Genomic DNA, 26,959 nt, shown 5'->3' with positions numbered 1-26,959 from the left:
GATTCCCTGCTGAAAAGAAATTGGGCACCCAGGTGCCATTGGTGTCCTGAACACTGTCCCCTTAACGTGCACTCGATGCACAGTCCATACTAATGAAGGGCCCATTTTTCTGCTGCCCACGTCAGCATCTCCCAGAGACTCCCAAGGGGAACTTGTGCAGGGGAAGATGCAAGTGAGTAAGATGAGTCTGACATGTAAAACCAGAAAAGGTTATGAAACATAGTTTAGGGCCTCTGAAAGGTTTCCTCACAGAGAAACGCAAAAGCAGCTCAGTGCAGTAGCGTAATCGTAACAGTTGATTGGCCATAAGCCACAGCTCTGTGCTGTTGCAATGTATATTTTCTGCTGTTGAGACATGCCATGATAGGAAGCTCTGACATAGCCACCAAGTAACAGCAGCAGACCCATATCAAAGTCCTTCCTATTTTTGAATGTGGGGTAAAAATGACTGGGAATAGAACTGGAAAACAGAAGTGCCATAAAATACAGAAGAACAGGGGCCCGGGGTCAGAGCGACCATGGCTTAGCAGAAGAGGTCTTCCTGCTGAAAAGAATAATAATGGACTACGAGTAAGATTCGCCTCAGAGACACACGGAGTGTCCACAAGGCACTCACTGATGAAGCACACATTCGTGTGCCACATGCCCAATTCATCATTATTTCAAAGCCATTTCACCATTGTTTCTATTATAGCCCATTGTAATAGGCTTAGATGAGAATTATGTCTGGTATATTCATTCTTAAAATGACCTGGGGAAAGAAGAGCATTGACATATTACAGTGAGAGTATAAGGAGTGCTACGAACTCCAGGTGAGGTGGAGGGCAGTATGGATTCCTCTTGCAATTGCTAAGCCCAGCACAGGTAGAAGCAGGAAGCAGTGTCAAATCTTATTTTTAGTTATTTTTTCTGGGAGGATGATTGCTAAAGTTAATATCCCACTGAGGTAGGCAACATTTCACCTTTTGAGCAGCCCATTCTGCTTGCATGTATTAACACTCAAGAATTATTACTTTCTACTGTTTATGGGCTGTAGTATCTATCATGTGTTGACGGTTGCACCCAGCCTTTGATGAAGACGTCAAAATGTTTTAAAAAATACTGTTAACTTATAGCTCACCCATATTCTTACTCCACTTTGTGCAAAAGCCCAATTAAATACTATTAGCTTATATCAGGAAAGATATGAGAGCTCAAATTTGCAGCCTAGACTTAGCCAGACTTCCATTTTGTGGTCATCCCAAATTCTCCGTCCAAAAGCTTTGCAGCTAAAATGGAGATTAGTGTCAGTAAAGTTGCTGTAAAGATGCAGAAATTAATAATCTCATCTCTAGAAATAAGGACTGAAACATATTTAGGAACAATGCCTCTGTATGCCTTCTACATATATGGTGAACACTGGGCTACCAGACTGTTAAATCAGGGATGGTTCTGGAGCAATTGATTTACTTAAAGCATCATGACACTTACTAATGCAATCCAGATCTCTTTTAAGGCATGTGATGTTTTCCAGAGCTGTTGAGCTGCTGTAATTTCTCAATGAAATCAGAGAGATGCAGGGACGTAGCATTAATTTCCAGCACTACATAGATGTATCTTAATACAGGGTTTAATTAATGTTCAAATTAATCACCAAGTACTTTGTTTTTTCATTAACCCGTACGTATTACATTTTGATAGTCCGTCGGGAAGTGTTCTACTTTGTTTCTCGGCAATACTGTGTATTCAGTTTTTATTGTCTGTGATAAAAGCAGCTCAGCCTTATTATTATCCCAGGATTTGGGTGACAGTAGGGAATGCATCACAGCAAAGCTAAAGCCTAGCTGAGAGCAATTTTACTATTACAGGCACAATTACCATCCATTACAAATTCCAGGAATGAGCACAACCATAACTTTAATAGGTGACTATGTTGCAGCAGCATAAAAAGAAAAATAGCATCCCTCCCTCAGCTCAGAAGAACAAAGAAATAAATAAAAGACTTTTGGTTGCATGCTCTGTATTAAACCCAGGCAGTCCTGAAGGCATTTGGCTCTTCAGTGGAAAGCAGCCCTGTCTCCTCCATCTGTTGCAGTTTCACTTGATTTAGAAGACTATTTAAGGCCCTTGTCCTGCACAGTTAGAAAGAGGCACCTGTGCAGAATGCTGTTAGCTTCAGTGAGTCTGATTAGGATCTCTGGGACCTGTTCCCCACAGAAGTGCCTGTGTGCCAGGGTCGTGTCTGACCCTTTGCAGCCACTCTTCTTGTCCCAGAGAAAGGATGGGCATTTGTGTGAAGACTTGGACAGTTCTAGACCCAGAGTATAACTGAAGTTGAAAAGGATTTTCTTTTATTGCTGTTTAAAAAGCAGCAACTGAAGCTTAACTGAAGTTGTTTGCATTTACTTTCTTCCCTCAATTCAATTATTACTGCTTTAAAGAAAGCATTTTTTCACTAGAAGTGAAACTCAGACCAAGACCTCATTTCAGGAAAGCACTTCCCTATCCAGATAGCACTAAAGTAAATTCCTGATTTTAAGCAACCACCCAAAAGCCCTTGACTTTCCATCTCTTAAAAGAATTGTTTAGGCAAGTAGATGAAACGAGTCAGAAACAGATATGAAGCTGGAAAAAATCAATCCATTTACATTGCCTCTAAGCAGAGAACAGCACAAATGCTAGCTAAGGAAGAGAGCAAGTGCTGAAAGTTCAGCTGATCTTTTTTTTTCCCAGCAAAACTCTTTAATTTAAATAATCTCCAAGTTAGTATAAGAAGTATGGACATGATGCTGTTCATGTTCCTTTATGAATATCTCCTGATATCACACCTGTGTGCATAAAGAGTACTGAGTCAGTTATTCAGTGAAGACTCTTGAAGTCTCTAATACCTTACTTGACAAGGGTTCTCATTTTCTTGCGACTTCAGTAATGAATCCAGCTATTGTATGAAAATGGAAACTGTCTATACAGGTTCTACACAACATGATTTCCATGCTTACATTTTGTAACTTTTTAATTAATTTGTGTTCTTGAAGTAACAATATTAACATAATTTGTTGCAGAGATTTAATCACATATGACACTTTAGCTACCCAGACATTTGTATTTGAATAACTACTCGTTAGAGCAGGATCTCCAAATATAATAGACTGGTTTTCCTTCCCAGACGTCTGTCCTCCTGTCCTCGAGTAGCCTTTTGTGATTGTTCGGCAGTGTGTTGAATTTATGGAATTATGACCATATGAAATACAACAGCATTTCTGAAGGAATAATGGAGAAATTGCCTTCTGTGCCTGATTTTCCAATAGGGGACCGGCAGCTCAAACATGCCTTTTTTTCCCTAAGGCATTGTGGCTGTGAGTGACCCTGGACAGGGGTTGAGTGTGCAGCCTGGATGGGCTTAGACAAGCGGGTTGTGCCAGGGCATGGCATGGGCACCAGCACTTTGTGCTTCATATAAAGCTATGCCCTGTCCAGATGTTACCGCAGACCTCTGGCCTTAGAAGTCAAGTCCATGGCCATCAAATACCATTCATGAACAATACAAGAGCAGAGAGTTGATGGTTGAGACTCCTTATCACTGCCACTGACTTAGGCACAGTTCTGGCCAAGTTACCTGTCTTTATACAGCTCTATTTATAAAACAGGGGTAACTGCAGCCCAAAGTGTTTTACTGAGCTTGGCTGAAATATGGTGATGTGCTAACATTAGAGAACATGGTGTATAATACAATGATAAAAACTGTGCAACTACCTGGGGTCATTACGATATACTTTCTCTGAGTAAATAACACAGAGACAGAAGTGGTGAATTTTGATTTGTTTTTAATTTAAAGTACACCTATTCAATGAATTTTGTATGAATGTATTTGCAGGCACTCTGGCTGTTGTCAGCATTTACATCTGTAAATGTGAAAGTCTGAGGCATAATTCAGTGGCGTTAATTCTTATTTCACTTCATGGGAAAAAAAAACAGAACAATGAGTTAAGTGCCTCTTTTTTTTTTTTTTTTCTGTGTCAATAATCCAACCAGTTTAAATGTATATTTATTCTATGTTTGAAATAATGCAAACTATTCAGAATGCTATGAGAGCTATGAAAAACACAGGGCTTGGAAAACTGGCAGTTTTTGTGGTTTTGGGGTTTTGAGTAAAGTTTCACAACCAATCAGCCCAGAATAATGTCCGGTAAAGGCATTTCTGCTTGTTAGTCTATTTATTTATTTACTTTGGCATTGTGAGCCAAGGCAAGACACATTTGGAGGAAGGTCAGTGAAAATACTCCAGATCTGTCAAAGGGTCTGATCCTGCAAAGTGCTGAGGATCTGCTGGTGTTGGGGAGGTGCTCAGCACCCCTCAGAGGTGGTGGTGCTCACTCAGGAGCAGGCTGGAGCACAACCTGCTTCCTCAGGCAGTGCGGGTGCTTGCTGCTTTCCTGAGGAATTTGCACAGAAAGTAAAATCAATATTGGATTCGTTTGACGCTTTACTTTGGCGGCCACTGGTTTCTGTGCGTCTCCTTCTCTGCTGGTGGCCCTGATCTCATCTGCCTTGCTGGAGATCTACCCTTTGCTTGATATTGTGTGTCTTCCAGCAGCCTTCCCACCACAGTGCCCAGCCTGCCCCAGTGGCGACGCCTGAACTATTAACCGAGCACTGGCAAAGACTTCGAAGGCAGTGGATGCAGTCTGTGGTTCCTTGTTCCCCCCTCCCCAAAATGTGCTAACGTGTCATACAATATTTTGCTCTTGGGTTTAGGTCCCTGGGATGTTAGGATGACTCAAGTTCAGGAGGGGAGATCTCCCTGGAGAATATGTTTGCTCAATGGTTTGCTCAGCTCATTCTGGGGATTTCCAGTGGAAGAGGTTCCCCGTGCTCAGCTGTCACCAGGGGGCTGCCCAGGGGGGGCTGGAGGATGGCTCCCAAAGGACTTAGGTGTTCCCTGGGGAGCGCAGGCAGCCTGGGCTCAGGGTTCATTGTCCCACTGTGCTTCACACCCACTTGTCCATGGCGGTGCTGAGGCCCCAGCACCGCAGGGAGCTGAACGTCTGTCCTCCCAGCAGAGCGCACCGAGAGCCTCCCCGCGCAGGCTGTGCTTCAGCGTGCTGGGGCAGGGGGCCTTACGTACAAGGTCCAAACCGGGGGTGCTTCGCTCTGCGGCTTTTGTTTGTGTCTGCGTGTGACGGACTTTGCAAATATCCACCACCAAGAGATCTCTGGAGAGGAATAAACAGTCTTGAAAAGTAAAGGCTGCTTCCCCATCCTGTGCAGTCCACCAGCCCCTGCCCCACTGGTCAGGTCCCCAAGGGCATCCCTGCAGCCATAGGCGCAGGGAACAGTCTCATCCCAGTGAAGATTTGTCGTTTCCTTGCGCCAGCCACCAGCCTTGCCAGCTGGCCTTGTGGTGCACCCGTGCACCAAGGGGGACACGTGGGCATAGGGGCCTGGCCGTGCTGTGGCCGTGGCATGGCTGTGCCATGCCAAGGTGGCAAGCCCCAGCAGCCACTCCGGCTCTGGAAGATCCCAGAGGAGAAGCTGTGGCAATTTTCTGAGAGCACTGCCACCTTGTGTCAGTCCATCCTGCACTGTGGTAATCCATGTCCTGGCACGGACTGGCAGATGTGCTGTCCACCAGAGATCAAGAGATCGTTTCATGGCCCGAGGTAGCTGTTTGACACTGCTGACTGTCCTCTTTAGTGGCGTTGCTGTCATAGTTGCAGGAGCAGAGCCTGCCTGTGCAGCACTGGGCTTGATACTCCCACGCATGAGCCAAGTGCGACAGGGCGAAGCAACCATTTCCCTTTGGATCCTGAATGTCCACAGCCGAGGCTGGATGTGCAAACAACAAAAGGAGCCTGGAATGCCATCAGCAGTCCCGTCTAATAGCTGATTGCTCTGTGCAGTATGGGAAGAGAGGCCAGAGGAATTTTTTGTTGGTTTTTCTTTTTTAACCTGAAAGGTCAATTCTAGTTCTCCCCATCCTTTCCTCTGTGCCCAAACAGATTGTTCAGAGCTGCATGCTTCCATCGCACACATTCTGCACTACATTAGTTTAATGGCACTGTCACTATGAATTGCAAACTTTCTCAGCTCCCCCCTGTGCTGGTGAAACATGGCAACATAAGGAACATCTGTTCTCTTACCCTTTGCTGGAAATGGGAAACATCATATTGCATTTTTGTTATTAGCCTTATTTGGATGCCAGTGGTTTTGTTTCTAAACACATCAAGGCAGCTGAATAACCTTAATTGAGTACTACAGAAAAAGCATGGTTTCATGCAAATACAGCTGCCAGCATAATTATTAGGACAATACTGAACTTCTATTCCTGAGATCGGTTCCAGTTCCTTGGTTTTTATATTGCTCCCTTGCTGCTGAATTTCATTATAAACATCTCCACACAAACCGATCTATAGTTAGGCAGTAAACAAGTTAAGTCCTTAATTTTTGACATTAAAAAGCCAAACAAACCTAATGATTACAATGTGCATTTGAGCCTTTATTTATACACAAAATTAATTACCTAATCTTCACTAGGAATACCTACCACAGGTAAATCTCTGTCTTATGTGACTTCAAACAATCCCCAAGATTCCTAGTGCAATATCATTAAAGACAACAGATTCCTGCAGCTCCTATGGAAGACAACAGTATGTGTAAATGGAATCAATTAATAATTCCCAGATTTAATTATAATGGATTCATTGTTATTGCATGATCGACCACAGCATGCAATGGGCAATTATGCAAAGCACATATATGCAATTCTCTAGTCCACCCATTATATAGAATCACTTCATTATTAAGCTTGAAGGCAAGTCAGAGACCAAGAATACAGCAAGGGCAGAGAAAGTGGCAGAATCTATTCTAACAATTTTGTTGGTGTCTTTCTGCACTGCAAGATATATGCATTCTTCATGATGGGCACACTTTTAATGAGCCTTCATGAAAATATTTCACTTTTATCTTATCTCCTTTACCAGCTTACTGGAGCATTCCAGAAAACTGTTACCCAGGTATGGCTTGCTCAATTTTTGGTAGGTTTGCCTGGATTTGGAGAGGTCTTCGGTGAAGCCTGAAAATCAGGCTTCGGAATGATGGAGGGGCTTTTTACCCTGCAGATTTAATTAGATTTTATTTTCTTTTAGACCCACAGCAGAATTCAAGGCTGCTTTGGATTGCCCATGAAGTATGTTTGGTCTAATTCCTAGGAGAGATGTGCTCATTGTCACAGAACAATTAGATCTAGTGTCACATCAGTAACAGTTTCTCTTTAAGAAAGGCAGACTGTAAGACCAGCAGAGGTTTTGCAGGTCAGGATTGTGTTGTATCAGCAGAACTTTTGTGGGGAAGCTTGCACAGCACGTGCCTGCCCTGTCTGGCTCAGTCCGTCGTCTTCACAACTAATAACATTTACTCCAAATTTAAATAGGCGCAAAGGTCAGCAAGCCAAATTTAGTCTGGGGGTATCTTTACTGAAGTCAGTAGAGCTGATAAACTTGGCCTGATATTTGCTGTTGGAAGACTGAATAAAAGAACAATTCTTCAAGTGTTTATTTTCATTTTTACAATCACAGAACAAGGCAATTTGCAGCAAAGTGTTGCATGCAACTCTGCTCTCAGACCATAAGTCACAAAGGATGCCAGACTCAGTTTTTGGTTTAACTGGTTAACTGGAAGTTTCTACCAGGTTTGTGCTCATTTCTGTCTCCCCCAGTACCTCCTCTCTGAGAAACAGACTCCCTGGATACTATAACTGTGCTGGTCATTTGAAGTGGGAAATCTGTACTGGTGGTATGTACCATGGTAGTGGTGGTATATACTTAGTTTTTGCTTCATAAAACTCATATTCCCCGAAAGCTTTATCATATCCCCTGGTATTGGAACTAGATGATCTTTAAGGTCCCTTCTGACCCAAACCATTCTATGATTCTATGATTATTGCACAGGTCTCCCAATTAGTGTAGTGTAATTCTCACCTAATCAATTAAACATGTGCCTGGACCCCAATGCAGTCTTGCCTATGCCTCTAGCAATTAAAGGTAAAACTGCCTGTGAATTTTTGGATGAGCTGATATTAACCAGGGTGAAAGTTGCGCATGCAACTGAAAAGAGCCAAAGACTCTGAAAATCAAGAATGAGCATCCTCCTGTCAAGGCAAGATTGGTATGGCAGTTTGTTCCGTGCTTTGCTTGACCTATTTGATTCTTTTTTAACAAATCTACATTAGTAACTTTGCAGTCATTTGTAGTTTGAGTACAGTGTGTGCTATGTTATATTTGTGATTTTTTATTAGCAAGCAGTCCTGAATGGACTATTCGTGGAGCCTGAGCCGAGCGTTTGTTTTCTATGCAGTTCAGCATGGTATGTTCCTCATCATCACATTTGGAGCTCTGATGAAGAGAACACAGACCCAGGTCCTCTTGGAGTTAAAGTCTGTGGCCATCTGTTTTATGAATCAAAGAGGGAAACTTTAATGCAAGTAAAGCACCGCAGTGTCCTGAGACACCAAATTGTTGGAGAATCCCCATTTTTTAAATCTTTCCAAGCAGATTCATGTCTTAGGGATGGACCTGAGACCCTTCCTCTCCTCTGACCAAGCCAGTTCCTGGGAGTTTGCCTGGGCTGTGACTCGTGCTTCCAGGCCAGCATCACTGCTTGCTGTACGTGATGCCTGGGGCACCCCTGAATTCCCCAAACCAAGCGGGGGTGAAGGGAGTCTCACAGAGCAGCTCCCCTGCACTGTGACAGGGCGGTATCCCAGCGCCACGTGGCTCCCTTCCCCTTTGCAGCCCGGAGCAGGGGTGCCAGGCTGAGACACTGAGTGCCCTGGCGAGGGTAGCTGGCACGGCCAGCACAAGTTGCTCCATCGCAGAGCGGGGAGAGAACAGGAAACAAGCGCTGACTCAGTCCGCATTCTCCCCACTTGGCTTTTGAGGCAGCAGAGCCACGGACAGCCCCTCACTTGGGGCAGGCTGCTCAGGCACAGGCTAGTCCTTGGTGAAATTCATTGCATCTGGTGCTGTTCATTTCCTTTCAGTTTTTATCTAGTCTTTCTGGGCTTCCTGTTAGCACCTAACGCCAGTCAGGACAGCACAGTGCCTGCTGCCTGCTTTGAGTTTGCTGTGCAGAAACCAGTAAGAGCTAGTGGTTACAGCAAGGGGCTGTGATTCAGCTAGCATGAGTTTTGGTGCATCCTCCCTGTGCTTTTCCATGTTCTTCTCTCCCAGGAGGCGTGGTGCTGGGGATGAAGAAGAGCTGGGGGGGCACCGAAGGACCTCAATGAAGACTGTGAAATGGATCCTGTGTTTCTGCCAGAAAGGGCTATGGGAAGCAAGCAGCAAAGACAAGAAAGTCACCTGTAAAATGTGGATTCTAGTTTTTCTTCTCACTTGTCTCCCCCTTTGATTATCTTTTACTCATGCTGATATAACCATTCACTTGAATATTTTCAGCTTTTCTCAGGCCTGTGAACTTTTGTTTTTATAGGGTGAGCTTGTTTGCCAGGCAGGTTTTCCTCAAACTCTCCCAGTGCCAGTAATTAAGGGATTATCGTAATTACCTCACTGGTGCAGATATTGAGTATTAGCACTTTGGCTGAATGTGCCCACTTTGATTTCTCTACAGTGACGCTAGGTAGGCTGTGGCTGAACTCTGCTCTAAATGAGTACAGTGTCATTAATGACAGCACTCTTACAATGGGCACTTTTGTGCTTAAGAAGCTTTCTATACCTTAATCCAACCTGATGCAAGCTACACATGCAAATGTATTACAGGTACAATTTACTTCATGGCATTAACAAAACATAAAAAGAGATTCAGACTGCACTGTGAAGTGTTTAATGAGCTGTGGGTCAGATCCTTGGAGCTGGCCGAACTCCACCAGCTGCAAGTCAGGGCGTAATGCTTTCTTTTCCCTGTCCTGTGCCTGGCACTAGCCTGAATGCTCTACTCCTCCCAGGCTTGAGAGTTCTTTTCATTTACACTGTCCTTCAGGGGTCACAAGGAGTTGAAAAATATTGTAGACTCTTTGTGGGTCCCTTTTCTCCATGCAGCTGCAGCAGGGATGGTGTGGCATGCTGCTGACTGCCACTGCACTGTGGTCCAGGTGCAGGGGAGGCCACAGCCAAAGCACACGCATCTGCTGCCCTGAATGGACACGACACACCAGCAAACATGCTCCTGTGAATTCTGAGCAGATGCCTCACCTCGGACTGACTGCTGGGAGGGAGCAAAGCAGCTCTGCTCTTGTGGTTCAGTGTATCCAGCATGCCCGCCTTTCCAGGCCTGTTCTTAGGGACTGCTGTGCCTTCCCACATCTGGCTCTTTCATGTTTGGCCTGAAATGGCCTTTCTCCTAATGGCAGCTTTTCCATTGCACGCAGACTCCTGAGGTGATGATAACGTTATGTTTCCCTGCAAGCTGTGTATGAGAAGCCGTGTCTTGTTTTGCTTTTCATCTGCTATAATTGAACTGGTGATGAAACCATTGAGGACCTGAATAGCTTTCCACTGTGGTCAATACAAAGCTCTGACATTCATGCGAACGAAGTCTGATCCTCAAGTTCCCTTGCAGATCATTATTCTTCATTCTGGGCTTTGCCCTGCTCCCTTTCTAAACCAGCTATAGATTCATTTGTGCTGTAAGACAAACTGTGCCTTGTCTGCACCGGGAGAGAGCCCACGCTCTAAGTGCATGCTCCTCATTCACAGATGACCAGCCTGAAGCAATAAAGATGCCCATAGAGAAATAATCTCTACCATTTCTACAGCCTTTAATTTTTCTTCGTCTTTCTGCCATAGAGGCTGTATGTTATGTATGCCATCTCCGCTTGCTTCCTGTTCCCGGCCAGCTGTGGATTGATGATAGCATCTTCAAGTTGTTGGACTTCCTCTTCTTGTCTTTAATCTCTTTTGGTTTCAAAATGGCCCCCCACATTTACAGTTACCAACCACAGCAGGCAGATAGCAGCAGCTGGTAGCCAAGCAGACAACACTGAGTAATTTTAAAAACAAAGAGATCTGTTCTTTAGGTTATATAAGAGGATTTAGTGCTAAGATTTAGTGAAACTCGGAGTAATTTCTGAAATGTTTGGCAGATAATATCTTAAATGTGCTAATTCTTGACACTTTCAAATTCGCATTGGTTACAGTTCGACTTGGCTGTACCTGTAAGAACAATGATAGCCAGTAACACATTTATGCTGCATAGTGTATAAATTAAAAATGTAGTAACTTAGAGAGAATTTTACACTGCGTGAATTTAGTTGACTTGCTCGCAGTTGACTCCTTCCTATCAGACCATGCATTCCTTGCCCTAAATCTATAGGCTGCAGATCAGAAAAGCAACACATTTTCTTAAGTTAACACCTGTGCTCAATGCCAGGCTAAACCAAGCCTAATGTAACCATCCAGTTCTTCAGAAGAAAAGCCACAGGTGATTTTGCTTCCTCTTCCTTTCCTTCTTCATTAAAATCTGGTTTCACAGGGCACAGAGCCTGACTGAGCTGCAGAGCAGATGTTTTGAAGAAAGTCCTGGCCAGAAGCCACTTTGTGTCTGTTTCTGGTTGGTTTTGTTTTAAGATAGAGAGGGAAATGTACCTTATTATATATAGGTGTTTCTTCCAAGATGTATGAAAAGTAAGAACAAGTCAGGAAATGCAGAATTTCTTCAGTCAGGTGCTACAGACCTCCCCAGCTGGGAGTACAGCCAATGTACAACTTGCATAGCTGGAGCATCCGCATGTGTTAAGATCATGAAGATAAGAGGAATGTATCAGTTTGCTGTTAGTATGCACTATTAATTACAAGCTGTTTCCTGAACTGATTTTTATGTTACAGTCATGTGATTCTGCTAACGCAGTTATAATTCTACATCGTTAGCATCAGAGTCTAAACCTGGGCTGGTGGTAGCAATTTTTGCTTCTGTGCTAATTTCTTCAAACATTACCTATCAGTGTGCCTTCAAGACACTGCAAGTTCTCGCTTTCCTCACTCCAGTCACAATCCCACATTGCAAGGTGTTTTACTTAAGTGTTTTATTGTAGTAGTTTTATTTGAGGCTGTTATTATCTGCTCAATGTTTCATTGGGAGGGAGGTTGTGTTTATCATTCTGGAATTGTGGCCACAGCCAGGAGATCTATATTCAGTTCATGATGCTTCCCCAGAAGCTTTACCTTAGGCCTCAACCCGGCAGGGTCTGAGTGCCTTGGGCTAAAGCCAGTTGGAGATTGGTATGATCAGTATCATGGACTGGTGCAGGACGGTGGAGGGTTTATCTTCCCTAATCTGTTATCTCCTCTTATCTCTTGCTTCATTTATAAAATGGGGACTGTGTCGTAAAAGTTCCTTTATCAGCTTGGCTTTAGGGTTGTTTGAGCAGCTTTGGTCCCAACCATCTTCTGTTGAAACCTTCATACCTTCTGGGCTTGATCCAAAATCCAGTCAGGACAAATCAGGCCAAAGTCTCTCATCTCAGGCTTTGGGGAGAGGCTGGGAAAGAATATGCTGTGCAAGTCTGATGGCCAAAATGTCCTCAGATTGCCCCAGAACTAACTGGCAGCTGTAGCTGCACCTCCTGCCCCAGTGTGCTTGCAGCATAGCCAGGGTCCCAGGCTGAGGATATGAGATTCATCCCGTGCAACTCTCACCTCTTTTGTCTTTTTTGACTCCAAGAGCCAGGATGCAGATTTTACATCCTACATCACATTTTGCATCAGCAGGTGCCTCTTGTCTGATGCTGCCTTCTGACAAAATAGCTCCTGCATCCATTTCAGCTGGTTTTGCAGAGCAGCCCACCCAGCAGAGAGGTGTGTGTGCTGAGTCCACGCCACTCACCTGAAGCAAGGTTGGCCACTCCAGTGCAGTATACCACAATGGCACCCACCTCCCTGGCAGGCTGCTGAGTGGCCTTTAGCGCTGTGGCCTCCATCCTTAGACCTTTTGTAGAGTCTGCGCATCAGGACAGTAATCCAGGAGGTGAGAGGCCAGTGCCTGAGCTGCCGTGCCCTGCAGTAGCAGCAAGGAGATCAATGTGGTATTGTTAGCACGGGTATCACAGCCACTATCTCATCTGTCTAGCCTTTAGTAAACACCCTGCATGTTACACAGTCATTTTGTCTCCCGGCTTTACAGAATCCCCTGACTGTCCAGGAAGCACCACAGCTGCCAGCCAGGAGTGGCCGGCAGCTGCCTCTGAGTACATCTGAGTTTTGTTTTTCAAAGGGTTACTTCCGCTCCACCCCCCCAAACTCAGGACAGGGAGACGCCAACCAAATGGGAAGGAGACAGTGGACAGAGAGCTCAGCCTTGTCCTATTGGGCTGATACATGCACTCCCTCTGCCCCCACCTGATCTCTGTGACCTGCTGATGCAGAAATCAAATTGTCATTGGCAGCAACCCCTGTTGGCCTGAAAGCCACAGATTAGCTTCTGAGAAAGCCTGATGTAACTATTCATTTTCATTACCAAGTCTAGAGGGGAGCCCCATACGCCTCCTCCCTCCCCTTGGTTCAAGGATTTATATTTCCACGTAGTAGGTGGTGGTGGTGGACATGATACATGTGCTTGAATGGACACGTTTAGATGTGAGCCAGAGAAGAACTGGTCTCCTCTCCAGGATGCCTCATCCTTATTTCCCCATTGAGATTGTGCATATGCACAGCACTGACTTTTCAGAGATGTTGGACCAATGGGAGCTGTAAAACTTCAGCTTGTGTTTCAGCCCATATGTACTTCGGTTGTGACTGAATATTGCATCAGAAAAATATTTAATGGTACAGAAAGAAAGAATACTCCTTCTCTGATACAAGCAATGTATTCTCAAGAGCTCAAACCTGCTACCTTTGCTTAAGCTAAACAGTACTGTGTTACGTTACGTTACGTTACGTTACAATACGTTACGTTACGTTATCAAAGGCTGAACACTGATTTTTGCCAAACTGGTTTAAGTCCAGCCTTTCTCTACTAGCTTCAGGGAAGGCAATCTGGATTTATCCCATTGATTGAGAGTTTCAAAGCAATCATGGCTTCACACTTCCAAAGCCATTACATTTAATCTCATCAATGAACTGAACATGCAAGCAATGTAGGAACACTAACAAATGGGGAAATTCTGCCCTGAAAGCCCAGCAAGACCTGCCTTTATCAGCCCAGGACATATAAATCACTTTCTTTTCCAGCTCATTTAACCTTGGCCAGTGGCTTTATGCCTCAGTTTGCTCTGTTTCCAAAAATGTGTCCAGTTCCTCTCTTGATGCATGGCTAAGGCTCTCTTCTATCGCTGACTCTCTCAACTGGGTAGTATCCCAGCCCCTCCTAATTGTGTAATTCTGCCTCAGTTTAAATATATTATTCCCCTTTTGCTTTCAAATTAGTTATCTCAGAAACAGCACTGGCACCGTGAAGTCCCTTTAGCTTTCTGGTTTCTGTGTACCTTTCCTAGAGGAGCTCTAACTTTTTACTAATTTATATCTCACTCCCCACCATCATATGTGCAGCTGCTGTTAGAGTCCACAAGACACACATGCAAGAGGGAAGGAGAGACCCAGTTGCTCTTTAATGTGAAAAACTCAGAGCTCAGTTCAGTGAGTGGTGACAACACTGAGAGAAGCTGCAGAGATGCCTATGGCTCACCCTCACGGGTTGGTGCATGCTGTGGGTGCGGGGCACCCGTGGACTTCTGCAGCTCATACCCCTGTTGTGGTTGAGGTTTGGGATTGAAATGTGGCAGAGGCTTTGCCACTGCTGTCACGTTTGTTCTTTGGTGGCAGCTGGGACCTCTGAGCTGGAGCTCAGAAGTGTCCGAAGTACATTTGATGGAAACAGCAGGAGGGTGAGCAGCCGGAGAAGAGGATCTGTGACCAAAGGGACTTCTGAGACAGGCTGCTGGCATTGACACTGTAACGACAGCTTGTCTGAGCTAGGCTGGTCTAGGGTTGTGAATGTTTCAGTATAAAGCTCTTAAAGGGACTAATTGCCATTAAACCAGCCAGACTGTTGAAAATTAAATCCATGCACTGGGTGTAGTGATGTTACCTCCATAAGGAGATAACCTATGTCATGCTGAGTCTCAGGTCTGCTGTGAGTGGGACACAATGCTGCTGTATAGTCTCCGCATGTGCATGGTGGGGGGAGGCAGAGCAATGCATTCCTCCTGGTGTTTATTCTTGCATAGGAAGCGCGAGAAGATGCTATGATTAGGACTAATGTGTTTTAAATGGAGCCCAGTGTACCTTAGGTGATCAGTGTACATATTCCAGCACAGTGGGCTGTACAGAGTAGATGGCATCATATAGAGTGCAATTATGCAGATGTGTAGTGTTTCTGTAATGCATTGCTATTCTAGAAGACATAGTATAAATCTCTGGGTTTCCTGCAAAAATGTCCATTTTTGCTGTCACTGCCAGCTTGCCAGATTGTTTTGTCATCTGCTCAAAGCTTGTTAGGGCTTTGGAGTGCTGTGCAGGAAAACCTCTCAGTGAGATGTGTGTTGTGAATTACAGCCCTGACAACTATCAGAGGGTGCATGCTGAGGTGTAGCATTAATATTTATTTGGGAACAGATGTCTTGGCTATTAGCCAGGGCACAACCTTGTTGTGTTAGATGTTGGGGAAAAAAAATGGTCCCTGCCCCTAAGAACTCACAGTCTCTATATAGCAACTGTTAAAAATATTGACTATCATTTTAAACACATGAATGATTTAAAGGAATAGGTAGAAGAAAAGTGTGGGTAGAGGGTAAAGCTATAATAACATTTTTCCCCTGAACTGAGTGAAACATTTCCAACTAACGGCTGATTTACATATTTACATTAGCTGGGTGTTAAGTATCCTTTTTTTATTCCAACTTTTTACACAGATAAACCTTAGCTACAAAATAATCTTATTTTGCTTATACACTGATAAAGATGTTAAGTAAGAATTCTTAAAACATTTTCCTGCTCTGTAGAGACATGGGGATGTAGCAACACCATACTTTAAAATATTCTTTCCTCTTCCTGGCAAGATTTCTAATGCCAGTGGAGCATGACAACATCTCCTTCTGCTTTGATAATGTCATGCATGCATGCGCCTGCTGTTAGTTGCAGGACAATGACTTCACACCAGACACAAATGGGCAACAACTGGCAAAACCAAAATAAGACTCTGTTTATGTTGATAATAGCTTTCCTCTGTGCTTTGTGTGCTCCTTCTAGTGGGGGAGCTAATTCCAGCTTTGGACCAGTTTGCAGCTGATCATCTGCTCGGGATGGCTTTTGAAGTCATGATGTGCCGCAGGGTTAGAATATGTACGGATTGTCCCAGTGCCATTTGCAGAGGTGAGCAATAGCTGGCTTGGCAGAGTTTTGACACTCCAGAAGGGCTGTGATGGCTCCTGTGCCAAGTCCTTGTGATGAGCATCCAAGGGTTAAGCTACACACTTTTCTACATCCTCTCTTCTCTTTGCATGTGCAGCAAGATGAAGCTTGCCTCACTATTTGCTTTTCTAAATTAAGATATCTTCTGGCAGGGCACCACTCAGGAGCTCACAAGAACACCACTTGAAATGATACACACTTACTGGCTGTGAGAAGCCAGAGACTGATGAGCATTAAAACTTGCTCCCTGCAGATATGTAAACATGGTCTCTACACCTTAGTATCAGCACAGGGGAATGTGGACATGCTTACAAGAGCCATTTCTATGAACAATGGACTTTAACCTTCAAAATTAGAGGGTAGACAAGAAATTAAGTGTTTATAAGGCATATCTGTGGAGCATGTGGATGGGGAAAAAATTTGCCCAGAGCCCTGAGGCTCAATCCTTCACTATGATTACTGGTGAGGAGAGAGTGAGAAAAATCATACGATCTTCCCTGACCTTCTCCCTTTCCACCAGGAATGAGGGGTGAGAGGAATACAAGCCTTCCTTTGATTCACCAGATTAGTACATCTTCCCCAAAAGAAGGAAAGTGCCATTTTGAAGCTTGTAGCCCTAGTAAGGAAGCTCTGGTAGTTTTTTCCCCAGGCAGAGCAGCAGTGGGCTCTGCGTGTCAATGTTGATGACAATCCAACAAAAAGCATAGGGAGCAGAGGCTTGACTCATCACCATGGGTGCAAGAGCTGTTCTTTGAACCCACTGCATTCATGGGAACAGCTTTCGTGGAGAGGTGATTCATTATTGGGGAAGTCCAGGATGAAGTATGGACACCGCCTCCCCAAAAGGGACAGCTGTGATGTTTTACACGGACTCCTCCCCTGACTTTCGTAGCACTGAAAATGACTTGCTGCTTCTGGGAATGAGCCACGTGGTGCAGATCTTGGGGACTTGTCTCCTCACTGTCAGTTCTGAATTACTGAGACTGGGCCGCTACACGTAGTGTCCCCTCAGAATGGGGTGTTTGCCAATAAGGGCTTGCAGACAGTTTAATGGGTCTTTCTCAGGAGCCAAAAATATTGCATGGGGATTTCTGGAAAGACCTAAGGCTTTTGTCTTTCTCACACTTTGCAGAAAGCTCGTGTACATTTAATCCACCTAGTTCAGGAGTGTCACACACTCTGTGGCCTAACCTTGGTTACACAAGATGACAGCACCAGAAGACTGGTCCATCACTTCTCATCAACAGTTCTGCTACAAATAAGCCAAAAAATTTTGGGGAAATTCTGATAATCCACAGAGATTTTGTGGGGAGCACAGGTAAACCTCAGAGGGAGGCACCAGCACTGGACAGAGAACTGCAAAAATGAAGGGTCAGAAAGAACGAGTGAGGGTGAGGAAACATGAGACAATATGTGTATCCTGGGACCAAAAAGTTTTGAGAGTTTGTAGCATGGAAGCATCAACTTTCAAGTGATGGACAGTCCCAGTAGGTGACTTTGAGCTTTAGGCATCTTCTTCGTCAGTTGTGGTGAAGTTTGAAGGACGGGGAAGAAAGGAGGAGCATGCAAGACTAAGGGTGGAAAATTCAGATGAATGGTATGGAGGGGCATACATCCAGCATGAAGAGGGTGAAGAGTATCTGGAGGGCAAATAAATAAGAGATCAGAAAGAGTAAGTCTTGAGAGAGCACAAGGACTAGGGGAAGCACAAGGACTGTTGAAGGATGCAACCCAGGGCAGCTTACATAAAAACATACTTGGCTCCAGAAATTTCTAATCTGGAGATGGTTGGCGGCTGGGAGAGCACTCAGGGGAAATATTGTATGTGCTTACCCTGTGCTCATACTTTTCCCCAGGCATTTTGCTTTTGCCCACTGTTGGAGACAGGAGCTAGATAGACCTTTGGCCTGGCCCAGTGTGGCTGCTGTTATGTTCTTGTGCTCTCGTGTTGTGAAAGAGTTGGAGTCCTTGTGGTAAGTCTTGCGTTCTTTAGCACAAGCTGCAGGACAAACCGCGCTTATCGCAGCGCCATTGCTGAGTCAGGCACAGAAGGGATCTTGCTGACATTACTCATTGCTTTGCGCACGATATGCTGAACATATTGTGAGGAGAAGACTCTGTGTTTCCCAAAAACAACTGGGCTCTTCAACAAGATTACTCTTACGTAGGTACAGCAATTTGCTGCTAGTGTTCCTGTCTCCTGCAGCCGGGCTGCTCCAGCTCCAGGCTACGGAGGGGTGGCAGCAGCAGCTTTCTGTCTAACAGCTTTTGTTGCTGTTTTGGGTTAGCGGCCACGCTGCTGGGTTGCTGGGGCTGCCTGGGGAGCCTCTCCTGGGGCATTCCCCTCACCTCCGGCACATTGCGACCCAGTGTGCTTGTGAGGCTGCTTTTGTGCCCTGTGGGGATGGAGGGGTTGGTGGATCCCGTAGTTCCTCTCTCTTTGGTAGCATCCTAGTGGCTGGTGACAGGAGAGCTTCCTGAGCCTCCTCTCTGGACCTTTTGGCTGCGTCACTCCTCCCCCACTTCTTTGGCTTGGTACTCCCAACTGTCTTGAGGTTGTAATTATCTCCCATGAATAGTGCTATCCTATTTTGTCTATCACGGCTGGCATTACCAGGAGGGGTCTCCATTTTTCCAAGAATACCGTGTCGCTTTTTAAAAATAAGTATCTCACAAGGAGGTTAAGGCACTGTTAGCATCTCCTGATAGCTGCACTCACCTTCTTTTTCCTTTCTGCTTTTCCTTGTTTATTCATTCCCATGGTGAGAATGACAATATTTCTATCTATTAACAGGTAGGAAGAAGGGGAGTCTGTTTCCAGAGTAAATGGGAAGACAAGGAGGGTCAGAGCAATGTTTATACACGTATACAGTAATTTCTTGCTCAGTGTATGCATACACATGCACGTGAACTACATATATCAACAGTACTTTTTTTCTAAGGTCAATGTTTTTCTCGGCAAAGCCCAGACCCCACTTAGGGGAGGAACAAGCCTTGCCAATAACTGGATTCAATTTATAAGAAACTAGGTGGAAATAATGATGAGGAAATGAGAAAAATAAGCTTTTGATGAAATAATTAATGACTAGTTGTGACACAATCTCACAGCAGCAATCCAAGGCTCAGGGAGATCAGAGGAGCCCATCCGCTGCCAGACAATGCTTACCATGCAAAGCCAAGTAGCCTCCTGTTTGCAATTTAAAATCATAACCATATACATGAACTGCAGTTGGTGGCGGCTCGTTTGTTTTAAGTTCTCTCCTAAAAAAGTAACAGCACTCCCTTTGCATTGCATCTGAAGGAGGAACGGACCAGCGGGTTCCAAGCAGTTATGTAGCATGTAAGACAGGTCCAGCTCTAAAGCAGCTAAAGCCAGGAAATGAACATTTCAACATGTGTGAATTATTCTACTGCCACCAAACTGAACAGAGCTCTGCTGCTCACAGATCTGGTCCAAAAGACTGAAACCAGTGCTTCTTAGCTGGGGATGTCTGGGGAAGGGAGGGACTTCTGAAGAGTCTGCAAAAGGTGCAAAGGAAAAGCAAATCTTTTGTCAGCAGTCTTGCATTTGCTATCACCGAGTCCTCACCCCCATCGGCGATATTTTTATGAACCCGCAAGTGGACAAAGTTGAAAAACACTTGGCCCAAAATATGTTTTGTGGAAGGCTCAATTCTGCCCTCAGAGCTGACGTTCCTTACGCCCACTATGCAGAGCTGCGGATGCGCCTGTGGCAGTGGGTTGGTTCAGCTCAGGAGTCGCTTTTGAAGGAAATCTCCCTGTTGTCCCCACTCACCCAGTCCTGCTTGCACTGCAGTGTGGTCTCAGCTGTGCAAACTGGATTGCTCTGCCTGAAAGCAAACGGGCAGAGGTGCTCCAGGAGTGCACCAAACGGGCTCCAACTGCTAGTGGGGGTGTTCAGTCCACATCGCCAGGCTACAGCTGGTCTGAAACCCCTGAAATCACTGCGATACAGACACAAAGATGGCCACACCATGTATTTCACAGCACACTCTGCTTCTTTGCAAGGCATTACCTGTCAGTGTCAGCAGAGCCACTGCCACCATCTTTCGCTCCACTCCCGAGTCAAACGCAGGCTGATTGCGGAGGTGCAGAGCCACCGTCTCCCTGCTTGGCTCTGGCGTTAGCTCCTTTCACTGGCCTGCTCTGCACATCTACTGTCCCAAACAGATTAGTGGGGGAAGGCATGATGGGAGACAGTCCCCTCCTAATCGCTTCCGGAGGTCCTGTTTCCAGCTTGGTCAAGGCACTGCTGAGTCATTTTCATGCAGAATGAGTTACGGCTGTGTTTAAAACCACTTTATTACCCTTCAGTAATCCAGAGCTCAATCTTGCGTTTTTAATGTTGCTCTTCTAAAGGGCAGATTTATATGTAAAACACTTTACACTTTGGTTTCCTCCTAAATAATAACTAACGTTGTTCTTCTGAGTGCTTTATGGCATTAGCTAACTAGTCCTGACAACACCCTGGTTTTCCATATGCACAGCAGAAAGCTTGGATGAGCTTCTTAAGTCTGGTGTTTTCAATTCTCATGATTTTATTGTGAGTCTGGGGTGGGCTTTTTCTTCAAGTCTCAGCTCCTGGAAGCATATGATCACATGACTCTCTCACTTTTCATTTTTTTAAACAATAAATTTCTAATTCTTCCAGTTGCAGGGAAAAGCCTGAAAATGTGATCCAAATGCACTGCAAAGCTCAGAAACCAGATGCCAAACAACAACAAGCCAAACTGTGTTGCCATTTTTAAATCTCTGAAGTTTTAAGGCAATCTAAGCATGGTCTGGGTCTTCACCCATGTTTTCTGAGTGTGGAGGGGCTTGGCAGTAAATAAAGCTTCATATTACAAAGAGGCAAAGGCAAATAAAGTCTTCAGGGATGCTAATATTCTCCATCTCCCCTCTCTTTCTTGCTTGTTTCTGATTCTTGTCCTGCATGTGCTTTGCTTTCCACATTGTGAGTCGTCACGTTCCTCACAGTGGTAAAGAAAAGCACACAAATAAATCTTTGCTGGAACAGAGAAAATTTTAAATCAAATCAAAATTTTACAAACAAATAAGATCAAGGTTTTAAACTCTTCCATCTGTTACTGTGCTTGTGGAGTGCAATGTGCAGCAGGCCAGGGCATACAGTTCGTGACTCTCAAGGCTACTGTAACAAAACAACCATTACTGCCGCTGATGCTACTACTACTAATAATAAAATAGAATTGTTAATTGTTAAGTAGAATTTGTAATTGTGATCATCTGCTTAGAAAGGGACAAGAAAGCGTGCAGGAAGCTTTTCTTGCACTGTGGCACCGCAAACCAGCTATTTCCACATTGTAAAAGGAGCTGGACAGCAAAAAGTGATCAACATATTGATTTTGTGTCACAGATTTTGTGTTTCTTCTACTTCCTTATTGGTTTTATACTGACCAGTTTAATTTCTCCTATTATTTCCTGCTCACACGGTCACAGGTCAGAGAACGTAGCTGTCTGACTATGGGACAGCAGTTTAGGTTTTTAGTCCTGTATAATACTTGCTGCTCAAAAGTGCTATTGCTATTTCAATTATACATTCTGCATGGGAATCTAGTACTATTTTAATTACTCTGTGCATGTATTTATTCTTTAGCTATTAGAAAATCTCCGTTAGACTTTAAAGTCCAGAGCTTCCCTGAAGGAAATATTTCCCAGCCTGCTAGATCTTAGTGATACAAGATCGTCTTGATATTTATTATAAAGCATACTTTTTTTCATTTTCTCCCATGGCTTCCAGACAAATATTTCTGTGGCTCCCTGAACAAATCCCTTGTCCCTCCAAGTTGGATAGTTGCCTCTCTCTCACTTCTGCTCAGCTGAACAATATCTTCTTCTCCTTTAAGCATTTTAATCATGCTTGCTGGTTGTTAAACCATTCTCCCTGTTTGCTCACATGTTTACACGCTGAGTAGAAAAAAAACTATTCCAGGTAGAATCAAAAGAAGCAGTGGTTTCCATCTTGCGGTGCACAGTTAATGTATTACCGCACCTTCACATGTCAGACTGCCAGCAGAAGCCACGGAGGAGCAATCTGTGCCAGCCACATGGAGCTCTGCCATAATCGGTCTGTTGTAACAGCTGATGGAAGGGCCAATTGCTTGTTTCAAGTGTTGACCACAAACTCATTTAGACAGGTTTTGTCTAGGAATCCAGGGATTCCTGTATTGCAGTCTTCCTAGGACCAGTTCTCTGCCCACTTCCCTTAGAATAAATCTGCATGAGTAAGATTGCTTTAATTTTGCAAATCTTTATTTTTGTTTCAGTTTGGAGTGTTCAAAGGCAGAAACCCCTGGTTGACGTTTGCTCTTGTCAAAGGCAGTCCATGCTGCGGGCAGAGCAGAGTGAGACCAACACAGAGTGCTTCTGACGGTCCCCTTCAGATATACTAACAGAGAGCAAAAATGTAAGGGAGCAACCACAGCATCTAAAGGGAACTTTTCCAAACACGGAGGGAGGGGCATGCTGGAAAGAGAAGAGCCTTAATATGTGAGTAAAAATTAATGAATTATTCTAAAATGGCTGTACCGAAATTTTACACTGAGGAAAGTGACCAAGACTCCAGTTGATGAATTTGCTGATATCAAACAAGTGAATTGCTATCAAGCACATGAGAACTACCAACGGGTCCTTCCCTGAGCTTTTCTCTCTCAGAGACCCTTTTCTCTCCACTTCCAACGGCAACAGTAACAGCATCCCTTCCAAGAGGGAAAGAGTTGCTGTTGAGCTGAGCTGCGGCGTTGGCGTGGCTACCTGGTGGTTGTGTGACGGGGTGCCTTGGCAGTGCCTTTGCAAAGTCAGGCTCTGAGCAGGAAGCAGGCTAACATGTTTCTTGCACAATACAAGGCAAGGAGGGAGTAAATTTATATAGGGATTTTTTAACATTAAAATTAGGTATCTAATCAGATGGGCATTTTTTTTACATGCATTCTAGTGTAGAAGGAAAGATGGGATATTAAGTCAAAAGGCTGTGGTTATATCATATGGGCTGATAACAAATTTATGAACCGATAGATACACGTTGATATGCATCAGGTGACTGATTGCTTATTTTTATATTTGTATGTTCACAAAGGGGTACGCAGATTGAAAGATGGAAACATTCTTCTCCAGACCCAGACAAGCATTCAGTCTTTCAAGAAGGAAATACAAAAGGGAAGGCTCAGCTGGAGGCAGGGCTGGTGTTTAGCTGCCTATATTTTGGCAGCTTCTTAACTTTAGGCCTCAGTCGCCTATAGAAAATGGGGGACTATGGCACTTCTGTACCTTCACAGGGTTTCTAAAGAGAACTACATTAAGGGGTATGAGATGCATGGGCAGTCTAGTAAAGGAGGTGGTTTGTATATACAAGGTAAACAGCTAACTCAATAGGGTAGTGATTCCAGAAAATATCTTGCTGAACTGAGGCATGGGAAAGGGACATACACGGTACTGATTCAACTGGCTGCACTCCCATGTGTCATTCTTTGATAGATTTACCATGCAATTTTGGTTTGTTTTCCCCTCTCCAGTCCTTCAGAGAGTGATTCCTGTTGTGATAATTTAACACATACCTTACAATATAGCAACTCAAGACAGTGGATTGAAAGATTTATGTTGCTGATTCTGCAACAAATGCATCAAGTGCCAAATGTGCTTTCAATAACTTCCTGTGTTATGCTGAGATAGTTGGTCAAAGGCATCTTAGTGAAAGACAGACAGCTCAGAGTCATACCTGGGCATGAGTTTGATCCACTGTGTTTTATGCACTTTTATTTACTGCAGAGGCAGTTTGTTTCACTTACAGCTTTACTCCTCCAACAACTATTGAAGCAGTTTAAATAAGCTGCACTCCAGTATGTGGACATTGACCTGCTTTTTACTTGTTTGTTTAGTGAAACTGCCACATAACTGACCCAGCAGAGTCAGGAGTTATAAACAAACTTTGACTGCAAAGTGTGTGTTTAGTTCAGCTTTCACCTTGACACAAAGCCTTTGCTTTCTGGAGGAGCAGAGACACTCTCCACAGTACATCAGCACACAGTGCACACCAACTCCCCTCCAGTAAAACACAACTAGAAAAAGGCAGAAAAAGACCCCGTGGCATGCGGGGATTTTTTAATAGAGTGTGAGATTAATTTACAATCTATTTATGTTAATTCATTTCAGTATTAGGCTTCTTCATACCTTTGTGATATATAAAGCTGCTGTGAACATATTGGCCTATGATCTCATTTATGTCACTGTAAATCCAAAGTAACTCACTTGAAAACAGCACTTACCGTAGGACTCCATCAGCGTCCCTAATAATTAATTTGGCCTACGGTAGGTTTTTGTTCTCTACACATGAAAGTGCAAGTCATCTTGTTTGTAATGTGTGGGGTTTTTTGAGGCAGAAATATTTGCTAAGGCTGTAAATATTTAAATCCATCTAAATATTCTAGAATATAAATTCTGTTCTATTGAATATTTTAATCTGAACAGACAGAACCCACCTTGAAAATGTAATATAAAGCTTATAATCTCTAGTTTAAACTATTAGAAGCAGTCCAACTAAAGTTGGACAAGAAAATAGTTATGGTATCAATTCTGTGGTCTATGGCAAGTAAGTGGCAACTGTAACTGAATGACTAATATCAATACCAGGAAATGACCACCATCAACTGTACAAAGTTAGCAATGCCTTTCAGAAATAAGCTGTTCAGGAACTTGTGGAGGCTTCTTGTGACTTGGAGAAGCTTTCAGCAGTGGACAAATAGACAAATCTTTAAAACTATATGTTTGCACCAGTAAATTCATTCAGAGATGTTTTTCCTAAAGGGATTCCCTGCAGGGGAGCTATTATACATGTTCTAGCCTGAAACTTGAGCTGGCCAGAGAATGGAAATAGTGTTTCACAGACGATTTTGAGATTTTGAAATTTGTTTTCATTCCAATTCAGAACAAAACCTCAAAATGTTGAAATTCTCCACAAAGGAAAATTCCACAAAAATAAATAGTTTTGGCTTATTTAGGTCATTATAGCTTTTAAAAATGCACATATTATATAGAATAAAAAAATCTAAATGTTTTATTCCAAAATTGTTGGCATTTTTTTCCTAAAAAAAAAAAAGTTGGTAAAAATAATTGATTTTTGATTGTGACAGAATGACATTTTTGAAGGAAGCTACTCCACTAAATAATTTTCCATCTGACGTTCATTAGAGATCCAATTGACACGTTATCCAGACCTTTTGCTGTAATGCAAATACTCTACAAATAGTTTAGCACCAGAACCATGGTCTATAATGCTGCTGCTGCTTGTGGGCTTCTTATTGCATGTTTGTGCTATGGCAAGACCTAGAAGGTCCGCACAGATGTCTCTTTCTCCTTGGCAAGGTGTTAGCAGGAAGAAAAGAGCACTTTTTCTGAAGAGAGCTCTCAAGGTGTGAGAGAATTGGCTTGAAGTTGCTCTTGCTGCCACCAATCCTCCAACACAAGAAATCCTCTCCCTGGCAGGGGAGCAAGAAAACAAACCAGCAATCGGCACCAGCATGGGCTCCTTCCATTGAAAGGAAATGACACACACGAGGAAATATGCTCCTTCTCTGTCACTAACAGGGCAAAGTCCAAGGTGAACAGACTCTAGGGCACTTTAACAAATAGCAGTGTCAATAGCTTGTATCCCAGAGCTGAAGAGAGACAGACAGGCTTTCAATGCCTCTGCTGAATTTTGGAAGACTTGTGCTGTTCCAGGGTTATCTAAACACAGGGGAGTTTCATTTTTCTTCCATGTCCAAGTACAAGCTATTTGACACCACAAACAGATGGAGGATATATCTCTAACTGAAGACTACCCAAAGAGGAGCTTCAGGTAATACAATAAACATTGGCCGTACTGCATTGCATCAGTACAGCAGCAAGGCAGAGAAGCGATGAGGATTGCACTGTATTCAGTGCAAAAGCAGTGAAGGCAAATACCCACCTGTATTGGCTGCCCTCCCATCCCTCCTTAGGGGCCTGGACAAAATGGGTAGAGCTAAAAGACTTTACGGGTGCTGCTGCCTCTTTGGTTTTGATAAGCAAAACATACTTGGTGTGTGTCACCGGCAATGACAGTGGCAGGTGATGAGGTTATTGGATGACAAACCTGGTCACACAGGTCTAGTGAGATTCTTGCCCTGCATGCTGTGCCCAACGAGGAGGAGCAGCATTTGGGTCCTTATTGTATGTACACAAAGCCAGCATGTTGTCTGCAAGTGGGACTTTTGGGCTTGGAATGTAATTCTGGAATATGTTTTTCTCCTTGGGATATTTCTGAACTGCAGTCAGCGTGCTCCCCACTAGAAAGTGACATGTAGAAGCCACCCTCTCTTGTTGAAAACTTGGTAGAATGTCTGTACAATATTATGGTCACCAAACTATGTCTAAACCTAATTGGTTGCATGTGGGATTGATGGCTGGAATATAAAGAACTGAATGTACTGAAGACCTGCCAGAGGTTGTGGAAAAGATCAAAGAAGGTCAGATAAAAGGCCAAATGTAGCTTTAGTGAGAGCAATTGTAATTGCAGCACTTCAGTGGAAGGGCTCCTGCCAGCTCTGAGCTGTGCCTGTGATCTTTCATCG

At 44.0% G+C, this 26,959-nt stretch overlaps 1 protein-coding gene across 2 annotated transcripts in view; it reads left to right on the top strand.

Annotated features, from left to right (window-relative positions):
• LOC115346393 overlaps positions 1–26,959 on the top strand; it is an 87,901-nt gene that overhangs the window by 37,886 nt on the left and 23,056 nt on the right. Inside the window, exon 1 of one of the 2 annotated variants that reach the window (XM_030026401.1) lies at positions 22,647–22,862. The exons of the other annotated variant lie outside the window; for it this stretch is intronic. The gene's annotated coding sequence lies outside the window, so the exon portion shown is untranslated. Of the gene's footprint in view, positions 1–22,646; positions 22,863–26,959 lie in introns of those variants that run through there. 2 annotated transcript variants of the gene reach the window in all.

Source organism: Aquila chrysaetos, chromosome 9 (genome assembly GCF_900496995.4).
Source record: "Aquila chrysaetos chrysaetos chromosome 9, bAquChr1.4, whole genome shotgun sequence".
Classification (NCBI taxonomy): domain Eukaryota; kingdom Metazoa; phylum Chordata; class Aves; order Accipitriformes; family Accipitridae; genus Aquila; species Aquila chrysaetos.
The sequence above is the reverse complement of the archived record's forward strand: the minus strand, read 5'-3'. Positions and strand labels throughout refer to the sequence as shown.